This window comes from Pseudopodoces humilis, chromosome 13 (assembly GCF_049639895.1).
Source record: "Pseudopodoces humilis isolate 2021_Gansu_Grassland_sample_001 chromosome 13, ASM4963989v1, whole genome shotgun sequence".
Classification (NCBI taxonomy): domain Eukaryota; kingdom Metazoa; phylum Chordata; class Aves; order Passeriformes; family Paridae; genus Pseudopodoces; species Pseudopodoces humilis.
This window is the reverse complement of record NC_142212.1, coordinates 20,308,189-20,323,379: the sequence shown is the minus strand read 5'-3', so window position 1 is coordinate 20,323,379 and position 15,191 is coordinate 20,308,189. Positions and strand designations below refer to the sequence as shown.

At 51.2% G+C, this 15,191-nt stretch overlaps 2 long non-coding RNA genes across 2 annotated transcripts; both read left to right on the top strand.

The window, feature by feature from the left end:
* The first annotated feature begins 801 nt into the window (after positions 1-801).
* Positions 802-3,215, top strand: LOC148183252 (uncharacterized). Its single transcript, XR_015773675.1, has 3 exons — positions 802-958; positions 1,456-1,588; positions 2,905-3,215. It is a non-coding gene; the product is annotated as an uncharacterized LOC148183252 (long non-coding RNA).
* Positions 3,216-3,218: 3 nt separating this feature from the next.
* On the top strand, positions 3,219-8,132 carry LOC148183251 (uncharacterized). The gene is made up of 3 exons (XR_015773674.1): positions 3,219-3,303; positions 4,249-5,244; positions 7,333-8,132. It is a non-coding gene; the product is annotated as an uncharacterized LOC148183251 (long non-coding RNA).
* The last annotated feature ends 7,059 nt before the right edge of the window (positions 8,133-15,191 follow it).

The following is a 15,191-nucleotide window of genomic DNA, read 5'->3' as shown; positions in this document are numbered from 1 at the left end:
CCTTCCTTCCTTCCTTCCTTCCTTCCTTCCTTCCTTCCTTCCTTCCTTCCTTCCTTCCTTCCTTCCTTCCTTCCTTCCTTCCTTCCTTCCTTCCTTCCTTCCTTCCTTCCTTCCTTCCTTCCTCCCTCCCTCCCTCCCTCCGCTGGGCTCTGGTTACAGGCACCCGTGGCACAGCTGGCACCCCTGGCACAGCTGGCACAGCTGGCACAGCTCCTGCCCAGGGTCTCAGTTTCCATCCCTGGCTCCCAGGCAATCCCTGGGCAGCTCAGCTCCCTCCCTGCTTGCTGGCACCTGGCCATTCAGCTAACAGGGCAATGAAATGACCTTTCCTCAGCTGGCCTTTGCTGAGCAGGTGTGATGTGGGGCCAGGGCTGTCAGGAGCAGCACTTTCCTACACTCTGGCAAAGTGACAGGAATGATTTCTTATTTTCATTTATTTAATAAATAACTCCAGCAATAGAAGTATTTGCCTGACTCGGTCTACCAGCATGAATTAAAACATTCAATTACACCACTGGGGGAAGTTTAAATATTTACTTATTCTTGAGGGGATTATAAATTAACCCTAAGGACCTCCATAAACCTTTGCCAAGACATTGACAAAAATCTTGAATCCAGACCTTAATTAATCTGGGGAAAACTGTGCTGAGGCCCCAGGAGATGCTGGGTGGGAGAGCCCCAAGGGCCCTGCAGGAACAGGCACACCCAGCTGCAATAATTCACATTTAGTGCAAGTGTGCTGGGGGTGATTAAAACTCGCTGTACCTGACACATTTCGTGATGGTCCCTGGAGAGGGAGCTTTGGCTGCCGGGTTCCTGAGCAGTTTTGGGATCTGAGCCTGGGCTGTGCTGGGACTGCCCCGGGGCAGGGGATGCTCCAGCACTGCCTCAGCTGGGAAATGCTCGTGAGCAGATCCAGGATCCCCCTGAAGCCGCCTTTTCTCTCCCCAGAGGAAAAGTAGGAATTGAAACTTGCTCGTCAATATATTCATTGCTGTTCTCTAAGGATTTAAATGGGTGCTGTCAGGGTGTAATAAATGAATGAGGAGGGTTTTGGTGCAGTGGAGGGTGCAGCTCCAGCGAGGAGAGGAGGAAGGGGTCTGTGTTTGGCTCAGGCCTCTGCAAGGACCCATTTCCCACAGGCTGAAGAGCACTGCTATCCAAAACTGGGTTCCTCCCAGGCAGGCACGCTGCTCCAAGGCAGGAAATGGGGAATTGATGGGACCCCATTCTGGGAGGCCCTTGCCACCCTCCCACCCCTGTATTCTCTGCTTTTCATGCGGTAATTGATGGTTTATTTCAGCAGAAAAGCAAAATTCTGCCTGATAAAAGCCTGCCCCACTTGGCCCTCACTGTGCCTTGGACTGCAGCTGAAATCCTGTTTGATTTGGATTTATTTTCCTGAATTATGTGAATATGTGGCACGGCTGTTTGACAATCACCTGCCCTCTCCAGCTGATCCCGTTCTCCAGACACCACCGGGCTCCTGAAAGGACGCTCCACATCTCTGCAGGGCAGGTGAACCTCTCACGAAAGGGCTGCAAATTGGGCCAGTCCTGGAGGGAAGCAATTCCAGGGATAAAAGCAGGTACAGTAACTACTTCAGTGACCTCATTTTGCCAGCCTTTGCTGGCTGTGCAGCCCTCAGGGCCACGAGCAAACCCACCCGTGTGCCACCGACACGTGGAAGGCTGAGCTGAAACTGTGGGAAAGAAAGTGCCAGAGTCAGTGGGGCTGGGAAGGAAAAGGAGGATACAGGGCTTCACGTGGGGCTTTGCTGAGGATCTGGCTGGAATGGTCTTTAAGGTCCTTTTAAATCCAACCTTCTGTAGGAGTCATGGAATAAAAATGATGGTGGGTTGTCCTTGCAGGGGGACTTGCTGCTGGGAGGAGCCTGCAGCTGGCTCTGACAGCAAAAACAAATCCCTGAGTGGCTTTAGGCCAGGATTCTCCTGCTGCCCATCCTGAGCTCTCCTCCTCCTCCTCCTTCCTGCCAAGGTGGGCACTGGGCAGGAGCTGGGGGGGCTGCAAACCTGACCCTGAAGCCCCCAAAGCAGCTGCAGGGGGGCAGCCCCAAAGTCTGGCCCCACAAGAAGGGTTCCCTGCAGGAACACAGCCCCCCTGCTCCAGGGAGAGCTGTGCTGTTGTGGGAGCAAGCAGCCGTTAATTAATTGAGCAATTTCTCCTGACCTTGATGGAGACCATCACTAACAGCTAAAGAAATAGATTAGTATCATAATATTTCAAGGCCAGGCTTGGAAATTAATTGCATTTATCTGACTGGGGCTGTTTTGCTGTGGCTGGAGTGTTTTGCACATTTTGGTTCCAATTTGCACAGAAGCATACATCACACCGGGGACAATGCTACACCTAATTTATGGCAGCAAATGAGACCAATTAAAAACAACTCAGTAAAAATTACACTGAATCTTCAATTACTTGGGGAGATGAGGAGCAGGACATTCTGTAATTGACTTGTTCATCTTCTTGTCCTCTAAACGAGGCCCTAGCCAGGGTAAGTCCCAAGCTGGTGGCCATTTCACCACAGGTTCCACTCTCTGACCACTATCAATCACACACTGTGGTTTGAGTTTTCAGGTTGGATGAAGGTTATTATCTGTATCTGTGGGAGAGTGGGAAGATGGGGCATTTTTTCCATCAGAAATGCAGTTTTCTTCCAGCTCTGCTGCTCCTGGTGTGCTCTGACACCTCCTGCTGACACCTCACACACGGCTCTGGATGGTTATTAGGATGAAGAAAAAAGCAGGTAATAGGAGTGAGGCACTGGGAGCTGGGGGTGTGCTGCACAACACACCCCTTCTGCATGGTCTGGAGGTAATGCCATATTTCAATAAGGAGCAAAAACAAAATGCCGTGAAATGATCAAAATTCCTGCCTTTGCAGTTGCCTCCTTCGAAAATAAATGGAATAGAATCATGAAGGTTGGAAAAGATCCTCAAGATCATCGAGTCCATAAAGCTGGCAGTGCCACCAAGCCACGTCCCTAAGCACCACATCCTTCAAATACCCTTGGAAATCAGATGGCACCAGACTCCCTGTGCTAAATTCATTTCTGGCAGCGGAATGAGCATCGCTGGTGCCACTGATTCCCCGGATTTCAGTGGGAATGCACAGCTCCAGCCAAGGCCCTGCTGCCCCTCTCCTCATTCACAGCTGAATTTGTTTTGATGAACAGCAATCAGCTGCTGCTGGTAATGCCAAGGTGAGCCTCAGAGAGGGGTTTTGGTGGGTCTCCTGGAGGGCACCAGGGAATGTGGGGAAGTTCTGTTCGTGTTTTCAGAGGTAAGTGGTGCCCAGGCTGGGTGTCAGGGCACTGAGGGGTCTCTGCTGTGCCCCAGCTGTTTGTGTTTCACCAGCCACAGCCTGCTGCTGGCTGAGCAGGAGCCTGCTTTTTCCTAGGGCTGCTGAAATGCTTTCCTCTTGCAGCCTCCCTCTCATGGGTGGGTGCTGCTGGATCTGTCTCAGTTGTGGGGGAAAGTTTTTCTCTTGTTGCAGACTGAAGAACATCCTCTGCAGAACTTCTGCCCAGGTTTGGTTTGTCAGCTGCAGTCCCTGGAATGGTGTGTTCTGCCAGTTTGTTCCATCACTTCTGTTCCACCCACCCCTGCCCTGTGGGAGATGTGAGAGGTTCCACTGCTGAGAGGTCTTTGAAGGCCCTGACCATGTGTGACGGTCTGTGGTTCCTGGCTGGCATGAACATATTTCCATCTTCTTTTCCTGTCCCTAAACCGCTGCCCCTTTGCTCACTTCTGAGGCAACATCTCAAACTTTGCATAAAGATAAAAAGATGGCTTTCATATTTAATGTGCAGCAAGTCCATGGAATGAGGAGTGAGCCTTTGTGACCCGTGCCCGCTGTCGGTCACCGCGGAGGGCTCTCTTCCCCCGGAGCAGCCGACGCGTTCTGCAGGCCCTGTTTGCATTTGATTCCTTTGGTCAATAATTTAGGGTAATCATTTTGTTCTGTAAAATTTCCCAAGCCCATTGATATTGCATGAAATGCAGAATAGCCAGTCCCAGACTGGATTTTTAAAAGCTTTGCATGAAAGGTTTAGGGTTTTTTTTTTTAAACTCTGAGGAGGGGAAAGAAGCGGGTCTAGAGACGTGAATAAATCTGTTTGTTTGGGGACTTTGATTCCTGAAGATTTATTTTCTTAATAGTGTTGGATAGCATTTAGGCTGTCTCCAGCTCCTCAGAGCTCATGGAGGTTTTTGTGGTTTGTTTCAGCCTGCAGCCCTCCGTGCTGAGTGAGGAGTGGGACCTGCACATCGCCTCCCGAGCGCGCCCCGCGTGTGCCGCCGCTGCCGTCCGCGCTGGAGCTCCAGAGCTGCTGCAAACATCCCACCTCCCGTGGAGCCATCCCACCTCCCGTGGAACCATCCCACCTCCCGTGGAACCATCCCACCTCCCGTGGAGCCATCCCACCTCCCGTGGAGCCATCCCACCTCCCATGGAACCATCCCACCTCCCATGGAACCATCCCACCTCCCGTGGAACCATCCCACCTCCCATGGAGCCATCCCCCCTCCCATGGAACCATCCCACCTCCCATGGAACCATCCCACCTCCCGTGGAGCCATCCCACCTCCCATGGAACCATCCCACCTCCCATGGAACCATCCCACCTCCCGTGGAGCCATCCCACCTCCCATGGAACCATCCCACCTCCCGCGGAGCCATCCCACCTCCCGCGGAACCATCCCACCTCCCGTGGAGCCATCCCACCTCCCGTGGAACCATCCCACCTCCCATGGAGCCATCCCACCTCCCGTGGAACCATCCCACCTCCCGTGGAGCCATCCCACCTCCCATGGAACCATCCCACCTCCCATGGAACCATCCCACCTCCCGTGGAGCCATCCCACCTCCCATGGAACCATCCCACCTCCCGTGGAGCCATCCCACCTCCCATGGAACCATCCCACCTCCCGCGGAGCCATCCCACCTCCCGTGGAGCCATCCCACCTCCCGTGGAACCATCCCACCTCCCATGGAACCATCCCACCTCCCGTGGAACCATCCCACCTCCCGTGGCAGCAGGGCTGGGGGAGAATGTTTGAGTTATTCTTTGGTGGCTTTGAGGGTTTGTGTGCCTGGGAAACAGCGGAGATGGTGAGAACCAGAGCTCGCTCCTGTTGGGACCTGCTGAAGGACAGAGCCGGGTGGAAGGAGGAGAAACAATCAGTTGAAGGTGGAAATCTTTGTGCTGAATATCAGCTGGAGGTGAAAAAGAGAAGGAAAAGCACAACTTTACAGTCTTTTTATTTTTTTTGGAGTGGGGGGAGGCTGATTTATTGACAGTGTTGACTAAGGCCAGAGAAAACAGATGAGGAGCTGGATCTGTGCTGAGAAGCCTCTGCAGCTGAGGCAGTCTGAAACTCTGCTTTATTTATGTATTTGTTTATTTTAAAAAGGAAGAAAAAATACCATTAAGCACCAGTGGGGAGAACATTCACATGTTGCATCTATTTGTCTATCTCCACAAATAATGAGGCGTAGGATTAGAATAGGTGGGGAGTGAAACCTGACTGGAGTCTAATATGTGGGGACTTTCAGATCTCACTTCCAAGGAGAAACATTTAAAATGGCTCAGGCAGTGTGAGCTGATGTGTTATTCCCTCAGGAAATGGGATGCAAAATCATATTTATTGTTGCTGGTAGGGGATGTGAGGGTTTCTATGTGCAAACATCTCCATCTCCAGAGGAAAGAGGTACCAGGGCGTGCTCTAAATTCCCTGTGAAACAGAGAGAGCCCCACAACCTCTGGCTGTGGGGCCACTGGAGAAGCAGCAGCAGGGGGATCAGTGAAATCCCTCTGGGCTCTCAGCTGGGGCTCTCGTGGGTGCTGCTGGCCCCCGATGGATGCTGTGGTTTGTGTCCCACGTTCCATGGAGCTGGGCGTTCTCCTGGGATCTCCCACCTTCCTGAAATGAAACAAACAGAGCTCTGAGAGGAGGTGCCAGAAGGAGCCTTGAGAAGCTGGGAGAATGGGCAGGGGAAGGCAAAGCCAGGGCAGGCAAAGCTTGGCACTTTGGGTGAGCTGGCCACGAGGGAATCTGTGCCGTTTCACAGCAGAGCACAGCACAGGGAGCGCCAGGCACTGGGCACAGCACGGCCCACAGGGTTAAAATCCCAGGACTGGCTCTGGAGCGAGGCTGCTGTGCAAGGGCAGCACAGCCCGGCCACGAGCCATATTCAGCACCACACGTCTTTATGGGACCTGGGGGCTGACAGCACTCCTGGCACACACAGCCCCGTTCCTTGAACTTTAAGTAGGTGATTTCCCTCACCTGGTTTTGATTCTGGAACCTGGGAGGAAAAATAATTGGATATAGGGGGAAAATAAGAGCCTTCAAATGTGATGTTACCATAATGTGCTCTGGCAGCTCGGGCAACGTGTTCATTTTTTCAATCCTGAGGTGCATGAATAACACATGAGACAGAGCACAGCTGGAATGAACTGGAAAGAGAGCTGGGCTCTGGGCAGAGAGCACATAAAAGGTGTTATCCATAAAGGCCATCCCAGCTTTATCTTCCACAGCACCGGGCTATAACCTTCAATTGCCTCTGGAATATCTGGCAGCTTCTGCTGGATGCAGTGTTGTCTTTGTGATGTTTATTCCTTTTAAAGGTTTAGTTCGGTGCTAGAGTTGATAAAAATATCTCATTTTATTGCCTGTTTGTGGGGCCCTGTGCACAAAGCAGCTCTGGCCTGGTCCTTAGGACTGGTATGTGCTATTTTAATATTGCATGTGTGAGTGTGTTGGTAGAGAAGTAAAGAGAGAACAATTTGATCTCTATTGCAGAGTGGACCTTAGGGTTTTACATGAATTAAACTCATATGAAAATAGTTAATTTTAAAGTCCTTTTACCTGCCACTTTTCTGGTTGCTACACACAAGTACCAAGACGACAAAAAATGACTTGGCCAATAAGTTGCAATAAGTAAATGATGTTGTATTGATCTGAGCATTTGGAGCAGACTGAGCAACCAATCTGTTCATTACAGTTCTTCCAGGCTCCTTCCAAATCAGCCTTTCTGTTAAATATGAAATGTGTGTCTCCAGTGCTGGATCAGCCATTAAATTATGCTCATGGATATTAATAAAAGAGCCAAAGGCTTGTCTTCATGCAGGCAGAGAGGGAGCACCACTTACATGGTAAATGAGATGAAGAATATAGTTTTATGGTACACTTAAAATTTATTCCATTTTAAGACATGTAGCAGTGTAAGAAGTGAGAATTTTTAAATTCTGACCTCTCCACACATACATTGGTATCTTTGGCTTATCTTTTTCCTCTCTTTTCCCAGAGAATGGCAGCTCTTGTGTCTCCAGCAGAGGAATGGCTTCACTCCAGAGGTGGTGTGTGTGCTCCAGGCAGAGCAGGACGAGCTGTCCAGAGGCTCAGGGATTCCAAAGCAGAGGAGAGCAGCTCCTGCAGCCTCAGGGGCACTGGGGGCTCCCAGCCTGGACTTTGCTTTGGGCTCCACACGAAGGGAAGCTGAGCCAGCCCCGAATCCAGCCTGAAAACCCAGAGAGGAGGGATCATGCTGGAATTCAGTAAATCTGGAGCTGCTGGAGGCAGGGGTGAATTGACAGCGAAGACAGAGCCAGAGCAGCCTGACCTTGGGCAGTGATAAGGATCCAGACCTCACTGTTTCCTCTGGGTCGGTTTCTGACCTCTGTCCCCTTTTAGCAGTTCATTAAAGCTTTGTGTCGAGCTGACATTCGGAGCTCCTGCCAGGAATCCGCTGTTTCTTATTCTGGATCCGGTAAATACCAAGTCAGATAACATCAGGGAAGGAGTGAGCACTGGTGTTTATAGCATTACAGGAGAGCTCTGTCTCACTGAAAATTGCACTTCCATTTCCACTAACACCCAGGGAATATTCTGGGTTTATTTTAACCCCTTCCTAGGGAAGCCCCTGTAGTGTGTGTGTACAGCTCAGGCACAGGCTCTGTGTCAGCCTGGAGCAGGAGAGCTCGAGCTGAGGGATCAATAGAACCCAAAGAATATCAATACCTGTCGGGGAGAGGGCTCTGAGCACTCTGTGCCCATTGCAATTATCCACTGCTGAAGCTTTTGGGTGACCTTCAGTGTTCCCAGCCTTCACCGAGCTCTGCCAGCAGTGCATGCAGCAGGTGAGAGCTGTGGCTCCCTGCTCCTGCTGGAAACACCAGGAATCTTTGCTGGGTGATGCCTGCTCGCTCCCCAAGCAATGACAGAGGTGACCAAGCCTGGGTGCTGGCCCTGTGTGGCCCCAGTGAGTCCCAGCAGGGGAACCCTCCAGGGCAGAGACCCCGAGCTCAGTGCTGCCCTTCCCACCCTGCCTGGGATGTTTGTGTGGCTCCAGACCCCCCAGCCCTGCTGGGTCCTGGGATGATCACCAGCCTGACACTTTGGGAAGGGCAGTCAGCTCTCTGCACAGCCTGGCTGGAGTGCAGGACACAGACAGTTATTAAATAATGTTCTGTGCCTGATTCTAATGACAGAAATGGCACTTGCAATCTCCAGGTGGATCTGATCATCCGTCATCTGCAGTTATTAAGTTGCTGGGAGAGATGAGAGCAAGAGTGCATTGAGCCCCTGCCATTTATAAGCCCAATTACTGAACCATTTCTGTCCAAGCACAGAGCTTGTCAAGCCTAAGTGAGAATAAACACTGCAGGGAGGAGCAGGAGGTGCCCAGGGCAGAGGCAGCAGCCCATGGCAGGCTGAGCCTGGGATGGGATCCTGGAGTGGATGGGATCCTGGAGTGCCTCCGTGGAGGATGGTTGGCACCAGGAGCATCCTGGCTCCCCTGGCCCCAAGTGTCCCCTCCTTTCTGTGCACTCAGCACCTCCCAGGGCCTGCAGACAATGATGTTCAAACCTTATCTCCAGGTTTTTGAAGGTATTTGAGCATCTCTTCCCTCCGTGTCCGGAGTACCCAAGAGCTCCTCGTGTCCAGCTGAACACGGCTGCTGTCAGTCCCTACTTCTCACTTTTTCTTTCATTTTATTCCCAACCTCAGTTTTATTGAAATTTCAAATAAATATGTTGCATTTTCATAGCAATACCTTGAGATTGCTTGGGTTGTGCAGATGTTTTAGTAATGTTTAGTTTAACATTTTAGTTAATCTTGATTTCATGGAATGGTCTGGGTTGGAAGGGACCCCAAATCCCCCCAGTGCCCCCCTGTCATGTCAGGGACACCTCCCACTGTCCCAGGTGCTCCAGCCCCAATGTCCAGCCTGGCCTTGGGCACTGCCAGGGATCCAGGGGCAGCCCCAGCTGCTCTGGGAATTCTGTGCCAGGGGCTCCCTGTTCCTCTCTGCTCACCCAGGGGATGGTGTAAATCAGATTTTGGCTGCAGAGCCAAACCCAGAGCCTGGCACGGGGCTGTGGTGTTCCCTCCCTGCATTTCAGGGTGAATGTGCACCAGGGTGAGCTGGGAGCTGCTTGGCTGCACTGGAGAAACCCACCATGAAAAATGGGGCTAATTGTTGAGGAAAATGTGAGATTAGACGTGGATTGTTCTGCTCCCCTCCCTGGGCAGGGCCTGGGAACGGGTGAGGCCATTGGAATGACAGATATTTATATCTGCTCAGATTTGTCTCTAGGGGTAAGGCCACAACCAGATGCACTAGAAAATAATTCCAAATATTCTCCCTTCTTCTTCTTTCAAAAATGTTCCTCTGGAAGAAGCCTGAGTTTGGAGTCATTTGTACCCCACAGAGGTAATTTTCTACCCCACATTTATAGGAGAAATGCTCAGAGTAAAGCTGCTAAATGGAGTAGAACAGAGAGCCCTGCCAGGATTATTTGTATCCTCATAAGAAGCCGAGCAAAGCAAAGTCATCTGGGGGGAAATGTCCTGGGTGGGAGAGGTGGCAGCTCGGTAAATATCCAGAATTTCTCTGTGGTGCTGCCCAGGCCCCTGGCTGGGGCTGGCTGCCAGGGGCTCCTGGCTCCCCTCGGGGCTGGGAGGGATGGGCAGCCCTCTGCTCAGGCTGCTCCAGCAGCAGCTCAGCCCTCACACATAAAGAGAAAGGAATTATCAACAGCGTGGAAAGCGCTTGAGCACTTCAGGTAATTAGGAAATATGTCGGTGCTTTTAAATGAGGTAAATTAAACGTGTGTTAAGTAAGTACCAAAAGAACAGCAAGTGCCAGCCGTGAAAGGAGCTGCATTTATTTATTTATGAATAAAACATTTCTGCAGCATTACCTGGTAATTCAGGGAGGTTCCCTGGGCAGGGGTGGGAGCTGTGGAGCACACCTGGGGCTCTCCCCGTGGGCAGGGGCGGGCGGCCAGGGCTGGCTTCGGGCTCTGCCGGGGCATGGAGGGGATGGAGGGGATGGAGGGGATGGAGGGGATGGAGGGCATGGAGGGGATGGAGGGGATGGAGAGGATGGAGGGGATGGAGGGGATGGAGGGGATGGAGGGGATGGAGGGGATGGAGGGGGATGGAGGGGATGGAGGGGATGGAGGGGATGGAGGGGGATGGAGGGGATGGAGGGGATGGAAGGGATGGAGAGGATGGAAGGGATGGAGGGGATGGAGGGGATGGAGGGGATGGAGGGGATGGAGGGCCCCAAGGAAAATGTTCCTGGTGGTGCCCATCCCCAGTGTGAAAAACGAGGTTCACATACTTTTTTTATAGAATTTAAAAGTTTAATAAAGAATTAATTAGGAGATAAAAATAAAGTAAAGTACATAGATACGGCCGGGTGTCTCTGCATTCAGCCAAGAGAGCACACCTTACTAACAAAGGATTGTCCCTTAAAAACAGAACCCTGCTACATATCCATAAATTCTCATACATATTCAGACATTCTTCTCAGGATCTTTGGTGTTCTTCTGTTTAGTTTTCTCTTGCCCCCTTCCCAATAAATCAATCTTCTTGGTGCCATTAAGATTTACATTCTCTGATACCAGGAACGCAATAAATTCCTCCCCCAGAGCTCTTGTCGCTGCTGTCTTCATCTGGATAAGAGAGTTTACAAATGCAGGAGTTCTCTGGCTATTTTTTCCTCAGTCTTTGGGTTATACAAACAAAGACAGTTTTTATTTTAATACTATGCCATAACCTAACATATATGTATTATAATACTATTTCTAAATTTCATCAATAACAGAAATAAAGAAAACTATATTAATACAACAAAATTTCTCATTCTTATACACATAACATTCATCTTAATATTTGTGAATAGCCAATAACATAAAATGTATCTATAACACCCAGCATCCCCTTGCTGCCCCGGGGAGTGCAGAGAGCAGGGTGGGACACGGGGTGACAAACACCTGGGGAGCTCTGGAAATGCCTTTGCAGTGTTCCAGAGTTATTATAAACATCCTGGTGTGCTAAATGAAAGTGAGAGTGGGTTCATTGTGAAATGAAATAAGCAAAGACATGGGCTGTGCTGAGTGAAGGAGTGCAGAGCTGTGCAGGGCACGGCTGCAGAGCAGGCCCTGAGCAGTGAGTGAGTGCAGGGCAGGCCTGCAGTGCCTTGGGAAGTAACAAAAATAACAAACGAGCCCCTCCCCGGGCTTTAGAGGCGTTTTCTGACTCATTGCTGGGTTTGCTGCCCACAGCAACTCTGCTCCAGCCCGGGGCTGTTCAGTGACTGGACAGGGTGCCTGGAGAGAAGGAGAGATCCTGGAGAGGAGGGATGCTCAGAGGGATGAGGGATGCCCGAGGGATGAGGGATGCTCAGAGGGATGAGGGATGCTCAGAGGGAGAGAGGGATGCCCGAGGGATGAGGGATGCCCAGCTGGCCCATGGCCCCTCCCAACCCGGGTGGTGGCACACATTCTGAGGTTTTCCCGGCTTTTTGGTGTTCCTTGGGCAGGATGGGGAAGGTCTGGGCTCTGTCCCAGCCCAGGGACCCTGCCCAGGCACTCGAGGAGCTCTCGGGCAGCCCCAGCTCTGCTGGAGCTGTGGAGCTCAGATCCCTCCAGGCCTTCCCTAAGCCAAGCCCTGGGGCACTGAACTGTGTAAATCACACCCAGAGCCTGCCCAGGCTGAACCAACTCGCAGTGAATCTGAATTTCACCGCAGTTTGGGCCATGCCAGTGCGCTGGGGCTGGCCAGGGAAGGCTTTAGAAGCCTCAGCAGTTTCCTGTGTCTCCTTCTGCTGGGTTTGGTTTTGTTTTGGGATGGGCACTCTGCGGAGGCAGCACGAGGCCACAGTCCCCATCACCAGGAAATATTTCTTAACCACTGCTTTGATTTCTCATAAAATTGTGAAGCAATTACAGAAATTAAGACAAAAGCCTGATTAATTAGAGGATAAATGGCAACAGATCCCAGTGCAGATCCATCAGCATTCCTTAAGGGTAACTTTAAAGTGTTTTTAAGCCTTTTCCTTTTCCGAACTTGCTGCAGTGTGTACGTCCTCTGTTGCTCGTTTAAAGCCATCTTCCCAAACCCAAATTTTCAGATTTATATGTAAATGCACTGTCGATCAATTAAAAGATAAACCCAACTTTTATGTGGGAATCTAGAAGGAATAAACTCAATAAAATGCAATTTTCCTATCCTGATCTTTGTATACAGTGATCAGAAAGCAATTAATCAGATTATTTTTATTGCCCAGTAGTAATTTTCCACTTTGTAGTAATTTTCTTGGTCTGTAATTTATAGTTATAAAACATTTTTATATCAAGAAAGATAAGTTGCATGTAGAGGATCTGTTTTGATCAAAGGCAGACTAATGACTCGTGCTGGAAGTGCAGTCTGGGGTGACCCTGCAGGGAAATGGGTGTCAGAACCGGGGTCTCTCAGCAGGGTGAAGCCTCCAGGCTGGGTCCCACGGGGTAACCAAGTTCTGGAGAGAACAGAGACAAACTCGGCTGTGCTGGGGAGAGCCTGGTGCTGCAGGCACAGCTCCGTGGGGACAGAGCCCAGGACAGGGGGACAGGGGAGGAGGGGACATGGGGGATTTGGGGACAGGGGGACAGGGGACATGGGGGATTTGGGGACAGGAGAGGAGGGGCCCAGGGGGGATTTGGGGACAGGGGGACAGGGGACATGGGGGATTTGGGGACAGGAGAGGAGGGGACATGGGGGATTTGGGGACAGGGGAGGAGGGGCCCAGGGGGGATTTGGGATTCCCTTGGGCTGGGAAGTGAAGGCAGGGGGAAAGGAGAGGAAATGCCTCAGTGGCTCTGGGATGCTGGGATGTGCTGGTGGTCCTGGCTGGTTTCCCGTGAGTGCTGTGCTGTCACTGCCACTTCCCCAGTGTCTGGTGGCCGTCCCCACCCAGTGTCACCAGCTCCTCTCCTGCGCTGGCCACGTTCCCACGAGCCCCCTGGAATCGTGTGTCACGTCGTGCCTCGCTGCTGGAATGGGGCATTCTCAGGCCTGGGTGTGATCCGTGGGCTGTGAGCCGAGGCTGCTCTGCCTGGCAGCGGGTTCACCCCAGCCCAGCTGGGTCTGGCACATCCTGGCACCGTGGGCAGGGCTGGGGCAGCCTCTGGGAAATCCTCTGGCAGCAGATCCTGCAGGGGAGATGGATCACAGCAGGATCAGCTCCTGGGGAGGAGACAAAGCACAGGGAGCAAGGATGGAGCCCAAGTGTGGGTGAGGTGTGTTTGCTTTGGAACCGCTGCAGAAAACAGAATAGGAGGTTGATTTTCCAGTGATGGAGAAAGAGTGGAAGAATAGAAAACTTTGCCTTGAAGAAATACATCAGAGAAGCAGGAGGAGCTGCCACGAAATGTTTCCTTGTGGCTCCTCACAGTGATATTACCAAAAGTACGAGAGAATAATTAATTATTGTGTGAAGAAGGGCAAAAATTAAGGTAATTTTTCCAGTGAGGTTATATTATGTGTTCTACATACTCCCCAGATAAATAATTTACTCTTTGTGATTTATGCAGTTAATTTGCGTTACATTTTTGTCGCCTTTGGATTGTGGTGTTTGCAGAGCCGAGGGCTGTGTTGTGTCTCATAGAGAAGACAAAGTCCTGGCCTGCGTGCTCAGAGATTCAGATTGCAAATGCCATCCTTCACCCCTGCCTCTGGTTCCACAGCAGGCCCAGGAGCTGAGTGCCGTGCCAGGAAGATGTTTCTGGCTTTTATCTTTATGAATGACCACAGCATTTATTTGGAATACGCCAAACACCGACAAGTGCTCATGTAAGCAGCGAGCGAGAGCTCCCAGCAAACAGTGTGACACTAATCTGTTGTTTGTGCTAAAATACAGAAAGGAAATTACTGCTCGCCTGTCACCAAGCTCATAAAGGAAAAAAAGAAAAATGCCACGGCAAAAGAATGAGCTTCAAAAGAAAGTTCCATTATCAGTTTGTTTCATGCCTTGTAGCTCCAGCTGCAAACAATCCCTTCCACAAACACCCCCTCCAGACAAATGGCAGCACAGTTCGGGAGCTCTGGGCGAGATAAAGCCACCAGTCCCCTGTTTGGGGAGGGAGGATGCGCTGCTTTGCTTTGGAACATCTCATCACCATCTTGGGGGAGAAAATGAATATGTATCGTCTGTTATCTTGTCATTTCCCAGCCAAACAACTTAAAATACATTTTCTGTGAAATAACCCCGGGGATTTCAAGACCAGAATAAATTATTAGAGCAATTTGAGCTTGGAGTTTCTGCACTTGCTTGAAACGTGGCAAAAGCTCTTCCTGGTTTGTGAGAGTTGCTTTTGCTCAGGAGCCAAAGGGGGGAAAAAAGACAAAAACCAGGCACCAAAACTTCCTTGGGCCAGACACCTCTGCCAAAGCAGGGAAGCTGTGGGGTGGGGGTTGGCCTCTGCTCCCAGGGAACAGGGACAGGATGAGAGGAATGGCCTCAGGCTGGGCCAGGGCAGGCTCAGGGTGGACTTTTGGAAGAGTTTCTCCATGGAAAGGGAGCTCAGGCATGGCAGGGGCTGCCCAGGGAGGTTTGGAGCTCCCATCCCTGGAGGTGTCCAGGGAATTCCTGGAGCTGGCACTGAGTGCTCTGGGCTGGGGACAAGGTTGGGATCATAGCTGGGACTCCCTGGGCTGGGAGGGCTTTTCCAGCAGAAATGATTCTGGGATTCTGGGATTTACACACAGGAGCTGATGGTGTCCAGCAGAGCTCCGGGAGGGCTGGGCCTGCGGGCTGTGCTGGGCTGGGGACAAATGTCCTTTCAGACTGGGACACGGATTCTGTGTTTAATAATTTGTGCTGGAATTTCTTGA